This window comes from Tachypleus tridentatus, chromosome 2 (assembly GCF_004210375.1).
Source record: "Tachypleus tridentatus isolate NWPU-2018 chromosome 2, ASM421037v1, whole genome shotgun sequence".
In the NCBI taxonomy this organism is placed as follows: Eukaryota; Metazoa; Arthropoda; class Merostomata; order Xiphosura; family Limulidae; genus Tachypleus; species Tachypleus tridentatus.
In genome coordinates, this window is record NC_134826.1 from 28,609,557 (window position 1) to 28,619,772 (window position 10,216).

A 10,216-nucleotide genomic window follows, 5' to 3' on the forward strand; every position below is an offset into this window, starting at 1 on the left:
GATCACATAAAAAATATGGCCAATATCACTCCAGTAACCCAGGAAAAGTTACTAGATAAACAGACCCTACACGAAAATACAATTTTGATATTACCCCTACTCACTTTGCTTGAAGGGGTGATAAAATGAAACTACTATTTTAATGCTTATGCAGTCAAAAATTAAAGAATGTTTACTCTGTTTAAAATACTTCAATTTTTAAAAAATATATAATCCTATATTTTTTCATTCTTTCGTACATCCCTGTTGCTGCAAATAAATGAGATGTTAAAATCCATAAATCTTACTCTAACTGCAAATTATTTTTCAACTTCAAAGTATTTACCTGAAGCTTATTATAAGAACATAATCTTCAAAGTATTTCATGTGCAACCAAACTTCCAAAATCAATTTTCATTCCACGAATATAAAGTTTTGTGTATTGCAAATTCCCATACGTTGTTTTCCCCACATTGAATATACACAGACACAACTTTCATCACATTTCATATCTGAAGTGTATAAATACACACTTCACTACTCTCCTTGTAAGCTACAATGTATTATTCAGTGCAACTTTCAATATGAAGTCATTCAAGTTGACTTAAATAAACTTGTAAAATGCTATATATTTTAATGGATTACATTAGTTCCCACCTATTCATTTCTATTGTTATTGCAAAATTTTGGCTTTTTGGGATATTGCCAAAGGATATTGTTTAATTATATTAGCGTGTGTGTGCAAAAGTGATAAAGTTTAAAACAAATTTCATTTCAAGAAAATGTTGAGAATCACATAGCATTTTATTTGTGTGCAGTAACTCCCACAGCACTTCTTGACTAATAGACAGCAGTGAAAGACGACAAGACATGATATTCCAATAATGTTGTAAAAATAAAAAATTATAGCAGCTAGTGTGGTGAAGTTAAACACCATTATTACTTGTTAATATAATAATATTATATGCACAGAGATCACACTTTTATTCTGATTTATCCCCTAATGGTTTTTAAACTTTGTAAAATAAAGTTACAACTTGAAGGTTTTATTTTACAAGATAAATTGATGCTATTTTAATGCCTGTGTTCTTTAATCTTAAACCTTAGCTACTTCAAAAATACAAAAATACTTGGTTTTTACTTTGTTTCAAGAACTATTTTTTTTAGTAATATATATGGTAATGTATTTAGATGGATGTGTTGGGCTAAAGATTCTTCTACAGTAGGTGTCTGTAATTTATTGATGATAAATTTGACAATATATGAACAGCATGCATTCCACTTGTTTTTAAAAAATATATACATATATTCCAAACAAGTTAAACATACATATAAAAATTCTTTACACTATGGAGATCATAGCTGAATCTTAAACAACACACAGCTCTCTTATTCTTATCAAAAGTTCACTTAGGCCAGTTCAATTGCTTCAGAATTCAGCTGACAAGACGAGTCAAACTATTTTTCTCTATTTTTACTGAAGCAGTATCCATGTATAATTTACATAAGCTGTCATATGAGATATCATTGTTGTATCCTGAATTTCCTATAATCATTTGATGTTTGTACTTCTGGTATTCGTTTGCCTTTTGTCAAAATCCACACAGGAAGATTCAATTAGTTTAGAACTTCTTTTGACAAAACAAATTATTCTGCTTATTTCTTTCAAACTGTTAATCCCACTCTAACATATCAACTGTTAGGCAATTCATTCCCACAATGGTTAACTTAACATTTTCTAACTTTTCTCTGGCTGAATTTATCTTTCATGTGATTTTACTTTTATTCAGTTTTTGCTCATCTGATTGCAGCTATTTACACATCTATCACTTAGACCTTCTAGAAATCTACTGTAATGGATTTACTATTATATAATCATTTTAATTCTGATGTTTGTTTTAGTTGAATATATATTTAGAAATGCATGTAACTTACAGTGTTACATGTGTGCTGAAAAATTCCAGCCTATTCACTAAATTTGTAGAAGATGCTTGAGCACTTGAATCAACAATGTATACATGTATGTAAATACCAGTACCATTGCCTTAACTGACATTTCTAGAAAATCTCCTCTCAAGCTTATAAAAGGTAACCAATGGAACATGGTGAGATGGTATATATTGTTTGTTTGCTACAGTTAGTGCACTACAAATCTCAGAAGCAATAACTGTGATTAACACTTATCAATTGGGAAACCACAGATATTTTACTAGAAAAAGTTATATATTTGAACATTATAAACCATTTAACTTCTGAGAATTAACTTTAGATGTTAGTATTTCTAGGAGTACATTATATATCTTCACGAGTGAAAAGTCAGCTTATAAATGGCATGAGACCAACCAAGAATAGAGCTAGCTAACTACCTATTAAGTGAGCCATACTAATATCAGCTTGAAACTAATTCTTTCATCGTGAATTGTTGATAATATATTTAGTTCCAAATCAGATAAAAGACTCAATATTGTTTATAAGTTTGAAAACCTTTTTCATATATAATTTTGTATATAACTTTGGCTAAAAATAAAATGAGTTATGATTATTTCTTTTCTTTGGTTGGTAAACAATGTTTGAGTAACAGCATTGTTACAGATAGATGCAACATTTAAGGTCCTAATAATGTCATAAACACATTTATAAACTTGTAAAATAATAGTGAATTGTTCAGAATATCAAGAACTGAAGTGTAAACAGTTTTGTTGCAATAGGTGAATTATAAGAAATATTTTACTGTTTCTAAATATACAAAACAGTTCTATTGGATTTATGACACATTTTCATGTAGGAATTTTTTAAATAAAAAGCAACTTAATTATAAATTAATGTGCCTGAAATCTGAAGACAGATCTTTATCTTGGTTTGCAATTTTTTGAACTGATAATTGGTAAATGTGTTTGAGGCACAAATTTTAAAATCAATTTTATGTGTTAATTTCAACTAAGTTTGAACAAATTTAACTAAAAAAAATTGACATATTTTACCATTTCCCGATATTTATTTATAGTAATTAAAAAAAATCAAATTTGAAAAATATTTTTATTTATGCACAGCTGAAATAAACTTTTGCTTGCAAATGAAGTAACTTGTTTGTCGATTAAAAAAAAGTTTTGATCACCCCAAAAAATAACTATTTTTGTTAAGACCCTATCATCCACAAAGAGTATATTATTCATATCCTGATTTAGTTGCTGTACAGATCATGGTTGAAATTGTATGTTATCACATCATGTAGTTTAATCATTCACAAAACAAACACAGCAATAAGGTTTAAATAATAACAGATATTTCAAAAATTAGATTATTGCATAATGGTAGAATAAATATAAATGTTTGAGGTTTTTATTTTTAATATTTTCTATAAACATCCCTTTTTTATTTTGGAAATTGTGAAAGAATTTTTTAATTAAATTATATCTGAAAATTACAGAAATTTATTTAATGAAAACACATCAGACAATCTGACATAAGGGAAACTTGTACAACTTAAAGACTAGGTAAAGTTCTCAAACCTACAGTTTAAAGAGGGATTCAATGGGTAATAAAGAAAACTTTATCAAGTTTAACACAGAAAAAGTTGACACTGTGTTTGGAGAAGTTTTATCATCATCAGAACTTTACAAGTAGTTTACATAAATAATATATAAATAGTATTAAAGAAAGAAGTTATATAACTATACAAATATATTGATGTTTAACTATTTGTTAACAATTACAGTATTATTACTTTCTAACAAATATACTATAGTTCCATTGAGTTCCAATATTTGTAAAGAAAATATTTTGTTTTTAACTATGTTCATCAAATAATATGAAATTGTCACTGAATCAGTTAACCTTCCTAAGTTTAACATTTAGCAAGGATTGTAAGTAAATGCATATATTCTAATGACTCAAGCCTTTACTGGATATTATTTCAATGTTTATCCTATAAAAACAAGTACATAAATAAATGGACTATCTGGCTACTGAATTACATCTAACTGCAATAATGATATTTTAAATTAAATCATGTTTCTTTATTTAATTGTTAATATATTTGACTTACAAAGACCAATGGGGATTTCTGCATATTTTAAAAACAAACAATGGTGATGTTTAGTCAGCATTAATAATTAATTTGTCATGTAAAGAAAGTCCAGACAATCTTTCAAAATTAAAAATAAATTTTTAAAAATTGGCATTTATTTTCAGACAAAAACATGTTTTTTCAAAAGCTTAAATGATTCCTTTCAGAAGGGAACTGTCACTAAAAACAATGTCTAATTTGAAAATTACTTAAAACTAAAGCAAGATGGATGAAAATTTAGAAATATTAATATCAGGTTAGTATAATATAATGTTTCAAGCATTATATTAAGCAGGGAGAAGGTACCAATCAACTAATAAACCTGTTTATTAATCAATTAGCAAATGCCACTAAATGATTCAACTGTTCCACAGCATCTGAAAATGACAGATAAGGCAGCTCTGAATTTGGTTTGTTTTGAATTTCATGCAAAGCTACATGAGGGCTATCAGTGCTAGCTGACCCTAATTTAGCAGTGTGAGATTAGAGGGAAGGCAGCTAGTCATCACTGCCCACCGTCAACCTTTGGGCTACTCTTTTACCAACAAATAGTGGGATTGGCCTTCACATTATAATGGCCCCACAGCTGAAAGGGCGAGCATGTTTGGCGTGACAGGGATTCGAACTTGTGACCCTCAGATTACCTCGCCATGCTAAGCCACTGCTCTAGAAGAAGTTAATAACCCACGCCATGAAAAAAAAAGGCAATATATTGAAAGTTGGAGATAAACAAGACATCATGTATAATTCATCAAATCTGGAAGACAATAAAACTGGACTAACATTTGTATTAATTATGAACAGAATACAGTTTGTAATGATAATGACAAACTCACTTGAAATAAAATGTATTCTAAAGATGGCTGGTGTGGGTATTAAAATAAAGTACAGAACAATGTTTCAACCTTCTCAGATCATCTTCTGGTGAACTTGATGTGAGGTTATTAATCAGTATAGGTATAAAGATGTTCCTTTGTATTGGTTTATTTTTAGTTTGAGTTCTTGCATAAGTAGGACTTCCTTGCTTTTGTATTTGTTTCCCTACTTAGTATATATGTTAGTGTTTTCTATGGTTATGTTGTGTGTATTTGATTTACAGCTTTCAAAAATGTGCAAAGGTGTTTTTTTTTTCTTTACATCTGGTTTCCACTTTTCTGCTTGTTTCTCCAATACAGAAGTTGTGGCAGTTATTGCATTGTATTGTAATGCTGGTGTTATGTTTGTCAGTATGTTTTTAAAAAGTGTGGATTTTAGTTTTGTACCTGGTTTTTAAATGAATTTAGTGTTGACTCAAATGTTATGTTTTATTGTAAGTTTCTCCAAATGTTGTTTATTTTTATCATTAATTTTGGGAATATATGATATGCAACAGTGTAAGGTTTTATAGAACACTGGCTGTGTTAGCCAAAGGTCCTGGCTTCAAGATCTGGTCTTTTCAGTTATTGGCTTTTTAATTTAAATATTTTATGTTAATTACTAAAATAAGAGCCATACTTCATTGTTTCCAAGCAGAATCTAGAAACCATTGTTAGACACTACCACTCAACTTTTTAACCTACTATAGTGAAACTTAAAAGTATATTTAGTATATTTCAGTCCTAAAATTAAACCTACAAACTTTAAGAACTAGTGTTTAGAAATTTAAGTCTGATTCGCTTAACATTTCTTCAATGGTCAAATACATACATTATACTGAGTTTTATACTGGTCTTTCAGTATTATCAAATTATTTGTTGCTGTTGCTTCTAGATGTACAGTATAACAAACGTTTGAACTTACTGAATGGTACATGGTACTCTTCTTTATTTTCCAGTGAAATTTCATGGTTTCTTTCCACTTCTTTTGGTGATCTGCTATATAAATCTTTACAGGCAGTAGAAGTCCCTAAAATGTTTATAAATTTAGAATAATTAAACTTGTAAAAACAGACAAACATCTTGATGTCTAGTTCACCAGTATCTCAAATGTATGTGAAACAGCATTTTTGTTCAGGGAAGAAACTGCTACCTGTCACAGTGATGGGTTGCAAAATATTTCACTGGCAATAACACAAAACATCATTTTCATTTATCTAACACATGTCACCCACTTAAAGTGAAACACACACACACATATAGATAGATAGATATGAAGAATACAATTATTCTACATGGGAAAAACTAATCACCTTCACTTAGCAGACTTAATTTCCAATTAAGCAAAAAATGAAAGAAGTTTCTATTTACTTTCAAAAGTTATCTAAACATTTAATTTTTTTAGCATTTTTATTAAAATATTTTGCACAACACAATTCTTGCACAACAAAACTAAAATTTCACACTTTCTGGCCACAACCCACCCTACAGTATCTTTTTTTTTCAATTGTTTCAGCATATTTTAAAAAATCTTGATGAATGTTTCTTGAGACATATCAGTTAAGTTAAAATTTATGTGAACAAAAGGACAGAAGTTATGGACTAAGAGTCAAGAAATGCCCAATTATTCATGTTACATGTATCTTTAAGGGCACAGTCTAACAGAACAGTCTCTTGTTAGGGACAGTTAATGTTCTAGATGCCTGTCACAAATCTTTTAGTTTCAGTCAAATTGATTGAAAGCTTCAGTTTCTGCCAGTTAACTACATTTTAAAACTGTCACTTGTGGTTGACAAATCAAATGAATTACTGATATCAAAGTTATGCAGACAGTATATTTAAGTTTGAGATATTTTTTAAATTTATAACTAAGTAGAATTTAATTTTATCTTGTATTTCAACTTTTAATAAATATATGCATTCATCATTGTACTAATCAGACTTGTTTATTAGTTCATGTTGTATTCTAAAAGATGAAATATTATTACCAATATTACATATCCTTAAAAACTTTTTTCTTCATAATTAATTATAAAATAGTCCATTTCCACATACTAGCCACACCACCTTGTGCTATACACAAACACACACATATATATACATATTCTACCTGTAATCCCTTCTTCAATATACCTATATACAAATTTAAATTCTCAAAAAAACACAAAAAATATTATTGATCAATACTGAAAACTGTCAATAAGTTAGAAGCAATTTCATTCAAAATTAAATAGATATAAGAGAAAAAACAGAAGTTGGCTTGAAAAATCTAAAAGTATTATATTACTATAAGGAACAGGGAGATTTTTTTTTCTGATTAACAAACAATAATTTAATTTGAATATCAGAAATATGGAGTTCAAAAGAATAAAATGTGCACAGGTCACTGTTAAAAAATTAAAGAAGCTCAAAATGTTAGTGTATAACAAATTAAAATATTAAATCTAAAATGCTCAGTGTTAATTTTCACCAAAAGTAATGCAACAGGGATTTGATAAGCAAGGCTGCTTTAGCAACAATCCATCAACCTTTAAACTTTTACCTTGTGCCTTATTAATTGACATTGCAAAACAAACCATAACTGGAAATTGAAGGCTTCTATATTCAAAGGGTTTATCACTTAGTAGCACAGGAATCCTTGGAATGAAGACACCTTCTCTTTTGGCACAACAATTTGTAATTGTTACTTCAATAACATGCGACAGTAAAGTCTTAACAAGGTATCTCAAGAACATGATGGTAAACTAACCTTTAACTTCATAATATGGCCTGGCATTCCTGGTGTTTCAAGAGAACCTAGTCCACATTATTTTCTCTAGTTGATGCAGCTATATGTTTGTGACAGGAGGACAGGTTCTTCTTTGACAACTCACAAAGCATGCTTGTAATCATAGAATGTAATTACCAATATACTGTTAACCCCATTAGTAGTTACAAAATTATTATTGTTACCACTAATGTAACATGTAAAACTAAGACAAAATGTATAATTTAATTATGTAGATTTACATGTGTACATGGTGACTGCAGGAGAGAGCTATGCCATTATATTAATCAGACAGTCAGATTAACAAATTTGTGATTGTGAAATTTTTGTTTTTGCTCTACCAACTTTCTCAAGTGCTTTGGTGGCTTGTTACTTGTCTGATGATTTGTTTACAATTCAACAGTGTGTATAAAGCACTTTTACATGTTGTTTGCAGTGTGTTTGAGATTTTAATTTGAATTACACATATGGGCTATTACTGCTAAAAGAACTACAATATTTATGATATGCTTCTTTCCAAGTTGTAATTTGCCTGTACTGAACATGCATTTCAAATAAGTACTTCCCCTTCCTCTCATAAGATCATATATCCTTGTTCATTGCTGCCTTCTATAGGAAAAAGTTTTTATAATGCATGCCATAAGCCTTCCACCACTACCCCTAGTAGAATCAAATGATTTCTATGTGTATTCTGTGAAAATCATCATACATCACTTCTCCACAAATAGGACTATAGTAAATTCACATGATGCATGTGATTCCCTCTATGCACCTTTACCAAACTATCACTTCAAAGTTTGGCAGATTACAAAAGCACAGGTAATAAATGTGGAGGAAGGATAAGTATTTATCAGAAATATATTTCCAGTATGGAAAAATCATAATTTCTGATACAGTACTTTCCTCTTCTCACAAGATTAGCCAGAATCCCACACTAATTAAGGGGAGGGAGCAGTACAAGAGAAGAATATATATACTCCCAAAAAACAGCTGAAGATATCCTCTGTAGATGAGTGAGTCAGATTCAAAGAGGAGAACTGTACCACTACTGATCCAAGTATATTCTTTATTCACTGATATAATATGCAAGAAATCAGTGCAGAAAATGAGGAGCATATCCAAATAGGAAAGAATGCAATAGGAGAGTAATTCTTATGCAACAAAACCTCCTTATGCAGTAACTCCTCCATTTGTACTTAAAATAACTTCATCCTTAAGTACTAAATTGAACATACATACCTCTACCATGAATGTGATTGGTAAAATTGTAGCACAACACACATCTTCAGAAATTACTTGCTCTTATTACATCTGTGATAACACCACTATGTGTTGTTAAATATGCTGTTTCATCTTGTAAGGATGCATGGGATATGCATCCTTTTTTTTATAGCAAAATAAATATCAAAAGAAAAAATTATATTACAAGTAAAATATAACTGAATGTATCAAAGGTATCAGATAACAGTTGTGAAAAATTAAAAATCATAAACCAGAGTTTGGTGAAAACAATGTAGCTAAGTAAAACTGCCAATTACAAATTAAACTTAGTGTGGATTGAGACTGCAGAGCAACAAAAGTACAACCTAATATTATTGTTAGTCTATGTAGTTAAAAGAATAAAATGAAATGTACAGACAATAAATCTGGAAAAATATTTATTGATTTCTCAATTTATGTTCTCCACTGAATGATGTTTATTTTTATTAACAACATTGTTGGTATAACAACAAATAGTTTAATTAAGAAACGATTTAAATTCAAAATTGATTCGATATTTTTAATTTCACAATCAAATTTATGCACATGACTCTAAGCCATACTAAAATTGTTGTCGGCAAACAGTAATTGAACTATTCTATTTGGATAAATGCATTTTGGCTTTCACGACTTCTATTTCGAGAAATCAAGTGTGACGTAACACAAACTGGCTTTTATGTAGGTGAAGTAATGTTACTTCTATTAGTAATACTAATAATAATAATAAAATACTAATAGTAAAAGTAATACTAACAGTATAATCTCAGCATAAGACCTAGAATTGTGAACAATTATCAAATAAGTCTTGTGTTTAAGGCAAGATTAACAACAAAGTCAACAACGTGATATGAATAAAATAGTAACACTTCTTACTTTTCTCATTGATATTAATAATATTAGCTACAACATCTTCATCGCTAACAAATTTCACACACGACGTTCTCCTTTTCCCGCTCGACATTTTTTTTCTTTATGAATAAAAATGATACTGACACCTGTTGAGGAAATGTAACATATACATATATAGTTGTAACTGATAACGTCTGACAAAAACAAAATACCTTCTCAGATTAGAACTAAAAATTAATCCTGTAATTATTATAGCCAATTTGATGTACTATTATACTTATTCGTATACATTGTAATCCGATAATAACAATCAAGTGCAATTTGGTAAACACTTTTTTTTTTTGTCATGATCACAGACAATATATGGCACATTAGGTGTTGGAGATATTCTAGTAATTTTACTTTTGCATATATATATATATATATAATGTATGGTATTGC

At 29.2% G+C, this 10,216-nt stretch overlaps 1 protein-coding gene across 3 annotated transcripts in view; it reads right to left on the reverse strand.

The window, feature by feature from the left end:
- The window catches only part of Orc2 (origin recognition complex subunit 2), a 69,089-nt gene extending 59,168 nt beyond the window's left edge, over positions 1 to 9,921 (reverse strand). For 2 of the 3 annotated variants that reach the window (XR_013021500.1, XR_013021499.1), the window contains exons 1-2: positions 9,800 to 9,921; positions 5,825 to 5,929 (exon numbers count right to left, since the gene is read on the reverse strand). The gene's annotated coding sequence lies outside the window, so the exon portion shown is untranslated. The remainder of the gene's footprint in view (positions 1 to 5,824; positions 5,930 to 9,799) is intronic. The other variant, XM_076481736.1, reaches the window with a different exon arrangement.
- Between the last annotated feature and the right edge of the window lie 295 nt (positions 9,922 to 10,216).